Source organism: Oxyura jamaicensis, chromosome 1 (assembly GCF_011077185.1).
Source record: "Oxyura jamaicensis isolate SHBP4307 breed ruddy duck chromosome 1, BPBGC_Ojam_1.0, whole genome shotgun sequence".
NCBI classification, from domain to species: Eukaryota; Metazoa; Chordata; class Aves; order Anseriformes; family Anatidae; genus Oxyura; species Oxyura jamaicensis.
This window is the reverse complement of record NC_048893.1, coordinates 106,740,802-106,745,780: the sequence shown is the minus strand read 5'-3', so window position 1 is coordinate 106,745,780 and position 4,979 is coordinate 106,740,802. Positions and strand designations below refer to the sequence as shown.

Genomic DNA, 4,979 nt, shown 5'->3' with positions numbered 1-4,979 from the left:
GTCCATTTAGTCTTGATAGGGGAAGGATTGTAACTTGGAGCCTGCTGTCAAGATCTGCAGTTCATGAACATTCTGTTGGCATAAGCAATACTCGAATTTTGCCAAAATGAAATGCAAGAAGGAGACTCTATCTGAGATAGGTCACACACTGTGTTTTGGATTTGATTCCCTCCATCTGTTTGCCATAACTATCCATTCTTGTTCCAGGAAAAAGCTTTTCTGGAGCATGTCATCTTTCTCTACTCTCCTAGTCAAATGCTTGAATTCACCCTGCAGTCTCTGCACTGTTCATCGGTCAGCTCAGCAGCAGTTGCTAAGGCTGGGTGATGAGGTCACTCAGCGGAAAGGGTAGTAACATATTCCAAAACAAATCAAAGTGGTTAAGACGTATAAAATGTTCACATACAGCTGCCTATGTTGGGACTTGCGCATGTTGTGTTATGAGGTATTGTTTTTTTGCCTAGCTGAAAGATCTTAATTTTAGGGAAAGGACGATTGCATAACATCTTTAACTTTCAATGTCAATGGTCTATATGAGCTCTAGCTGGGCCTCTCCTCCCCTCTTCCCCCCTCACAGCTACATGTATTTCTTCTTTTGGCCTTTCATGTGTAGTTACTGATATCACTGTTTTTTGTTTGTTTGTTTGTTTGTTTGTTTGTTTGTTTGTTTCAGGTACCCTCTTGTGGTCTTCTTGAAAGATCAGTGAAAATATAAAAATACTGACCATGCAGTGGTGAGATTACAGAACTCAATATGGATATGACAAGACTGAAAACAAGGTTTGTATAAACAAAGGTAAAAAAAAAAATCATCCAAGTTATAAGAAATTAAGAGGAGTTTGAAGAAATAGTTTAGAGTCATGTCTGCAAGAGAGCCCAGCTAGATAAAAGACTTTTTTGTCTCTTTTATTGTGACTTAAATTCAAGTAGTTCAATAAAGTTCAAATATTTCAATTAAATTTGACAAGCTAAAATATGTGGAAGCCTATTTTCTTGCTATAAGATGCCTTCTGATTAGATGCCTTCTTGATTAAAAAGCCTAGGAACAATATAGAAAATAAAAGTTTTTCTCTTGATCTCGCTCGTTTAATTTTGTGTCAATTTCAGATGTGGGTCTTCTCCAGGAAGTGAAGGTCTACAAGTGATCTAGGTTTTGTACCCTTCCTGAAGATGCCAAATACACTGAAGAATAGATACTGCTCCTTAAACTCTAGGACAACCTGCTCCTTGGCAGAATCCAGAGGAAGAGAGTCATAGGGACTGTTTATTTTTGTTTTATTCTAAGATATAGTAATTACTTGGCTTCCTTTTATAAGACACCTGCATATGTTGTGCTGCATTACCGATCCAAAACTTAGCTTTTTAATGTGGTTGCTCTTGCCTACTTATATTTCTATTTCTCTGGGCATGTGTATACATTATTATGTATTTTTTTTCTCTATTGAATGTTTTCCCACTAGTTTCTCTGCTTTTACTTTTCCAGAGCTGAATAACCAAAGTTTATATAGTCTAGAAGAATAGATTTCTAAGTTAGAGCTTACTTCATAATACTTTGCTGTCTTTTTTTTTTTTTTTTTTTTTTCTCCACATTTGGGAATGCCTCAAAGTCTATGTGCCAAACATCGTATAAATAGGAGTAGTCATGATGGTGCCCTAAGCATCTTACAGTTTAATTAAAGACCGGAAAACAAGAGCTAATTGTAAAACAACCGGAGAGTCTGAGGGCAATTGTAAAAATGTCATGTATTTAAATACACTCAATGTACACAGTTTGTGCACAGCTCAAAATCAGAAGTCTAATGGCTTTGACACATGCTTTCCATGAAGTCATGTGGTACCCTAACATTTTCTGTCTTCTGTGCATCTCTTTGCCACTCATGGTGAAGCTGTTCATCTGTACAATGCTCTGTCCCTCCTGTGTTCTCCTACCACTCTGCTACCTGGAAATGTCAGGATCCACGTGGTACTACTATCCAGATAGTATGGTGGCATAGAAGAGATGTACCATCTGCAGTCAGAAGAGAATCTCCCAAGGTGTTCACCCCTCCTCAGGTCTGTTCTTTGGAGCAAAAAAGTATTCTTAGCTTATATATTCTGAGCTGTTCCCATCCATATTATCTCTTTTGTGTGTGTAGCCTTGCTGTGAGAGCCTTGTAACCTTTCATGTGAGGTTTATACTTTGAGGGAGGTGACTGTTGTCATACATCCTTTGCAGATGAGTAGGCAGAAGTCCTCATGCTGAAGATGCCCTAGCATGTCATCCCTGCAGTGCATTCTGCAGCACTGCAAAGGCATGGCAGTCTTCCAACAAGTTAGCACTCCTCTTCGCTCAGCTGCTGCCCTTGAAGGTGCTGCAGAGATCTCCCCTCTCATCTGCTTGGAAGAGATATCAAAACTTCTGAGGCTGAAGCATCTGCTGCTGCCCTACTATCAGTCTTAATCTGGCCAGATAGGATTAAAAACAGAAGGTGTCACTATTTCAGCAAGAGATTAGTGCCTACATGAGGAGCACAGAGAGTAGTGGGGGAGAAGAAGGCAAGACAGAAGGAATACAGTTTAGAGAGGAAAAGAATTTGAAAGGCTACATGAGGCAGTTCATTGGTGGTGCCAATCTCTAAGGCAGTGTTTGCCTCAGTGCTCACACTGCTCTTCACAAAGATCTGTTTCACAACGACCTTCCAGGCGAGGAAGTCCCCTCCCATCCATAAAGATGCTCCAGCTGAAGGTCACCAGAGAGTGATGCCTGCTGTGTGCACTTCCTTCATTGGAATGAGCACGTTTGCCTGCCCCAGGACAAGAACAATAGAGGCATCCAGGCTCGGATGGATGCCTGTAGGGTGGTGAGCAGGCTAATATGGAGCACTGGGCTGGGCTTTGCCTCTCCATTATCTCTTGAAAGGATGCTCTGCACTGAAGCTAGGGAAGGGAAATAAATATGAAAGCCTTGACAAATGATTTTATTTTATTTTATTTTATTTTATTTTTTATGTTCCCATTTAAAGACAGGCCTTTATATCTCAGCAGCAGTTTTCCTTCCAAGGAAATTTATATTTGATCACTTCTCTGACCTCTTTTTTTTAATTAGTTTCAGATACTTATTGTGTCTTTAGTGGTTCTTTCCCTGAGGTAGTGATGGTATTTGTTTTTCTAAATTGCATTGAGACTGATTTCAAATGCGTCATATTTTCCATTGTCATGTGGTACTTTCCCTCTAAAGATCCATCCTTTCATTCTCAATGAAAACAAATTTATGCATTTTGATATATACAAAAAATAGGTATATATATATTATATGAAAAATATTTCTCCCCTGAGCAATTGCTCAGATTGTAATAGAGAAAATGTTTAAAGAAAATAAATTAGTATTGTCCTTAGAAATGTGTTCCTCCTCACCATTTTAAGAGTTGACTGAATTCTGTAGTGTTTATTTCAATAATAACTGCAAGATATATACAGGCCATTACATAAATCCTCTTGCTTTCATTTGTAATCAAGATGTTTTTAATTCTCTCATCTGTTTAATGAACATTTATGACTCTTCTAGCATATTGTTCCCCTTCCTCATGTGCAAAGAAGATGTCCATAAATTAAGTCTTAGAGACTAACCTACTGAATTTAAAGGTTTCTCCAGTTCTTTGTGAAAACCAATTACCTAAAATTTCTAAATAAAATAGTTTACAACATATTTTTAGGGTATTCCATTTTAAAGTAAAAGTTATTTAAACTATTTATTTGCAGAAGTGCTTATAACTAATACAAGGAATCAGAAAAAAAAAATGATTATCATAAAACAAGAGTTGTCTATACATACAGGTCATGATGTAAAATCACATGATTGCACTGCAGCTGCTGGAATTCCATAATGAAGCAGGTCTTCAGTGAGTATTTCCCTATCACTTTGATCAAAGGACCTAATGACAAAAGTTTTGTAGAGGTTTCTCTCAGTATATCATGGCTGATTTTATTTTTTTGTTTTGGCTAACAAAAAAGAAAAAAATAGCTGTGTGGCTGTGTTGTTCTGTTGTTGTGTTTGTTTTTGTTTTCCCCACACTGAGCATTAAATGATTTATTTATTTATTTATTTGAATATTTGCACACTCAGCAGGTACAAAAGTGTGTAGCTTTGTTGAATTCTACAGGGGACTATGGTGAATGCCATATCAACATTATATGGTGTTTGAATCTATATCCACACACATTTTTGGTTATCAGAGGAAGCTTTACCTTGATTTAAAATAGACCCAGGCTAATGTGCCTGAGGAATTAATTGCAGCATAGAAACAATAAACACATGAAAATATTATGAAATCAGAAATCCTTATTATAACTGAGTTAAATAATTTTATTAATGGTAAAAGGTTTGAGAGTTTAAAAGTTGACTGGGTTGTTCTGTGCAAGTGTCAGAGGGTCTATAGTGTCGTTATAGTGTAAACTCTGTGACAAAGTAAGGGAGATTTCTGACAGTGTTGGAGCAATGAAAGTGTTCAGCTTTTTGGTCTGGTCTTACACAAACAGAAGCTGTCTTATGTTCAGTGGAAACTTTGTTCTTGCACTCTATTAAGGTGCTTGCACTTGTCATGAACCATGTAAATATAATTCAAAATAAAGTAAAGCTTATGACAGCTGAAGTTGGCAATGTGTTTCTTTGCATAAGTGAACCATCATGTGTTCTATTTCTTTTATACCCAGTGTAGGAAATAAGTCACAACACTCATATAACATGAGGCAAAACCCTAAGGTAGGTGCTGGAAACAGAAAACATAAATGCACTTATTTTTTGACTTTCATCCTTTTGAAACAATACTTGCTCAGTATCTTGTTTAAAAACTTGAAACTGTTTACTAATGGTTCTCATTAGTAATAACTTTTAATTAGAAATGTTAGTAATATTTCTACTTAATATCTATCTCATTAGAAATAACTTTTCTAACCAGTGTGAGGATTGATCTATATGAATCTGAATTTAAATATCTTTGCCA

The 4,979-nt window shown here is 36.7% G+C and overlaps 1 long non-coding RNA gene across 1 annotated transcript; it reads left to right on the top strand.

Moving 5' to 3' along the window:
- The first annotated feature begins 718 nt into the window (after window positions 1-718).
- On the top strand, window positions 719-3,989 carry LOC118156163. Its single transcript, XR_004746182.1, has 2 exons — window positions 719-780; window positions 1,108-3,989. It is a non-coding gene; the product is annotated as an uncharacterized LOC118156163 (long non-coding RNA).
- Window positions 3,990-4,979: the final 990 nt, after the last annotated feature.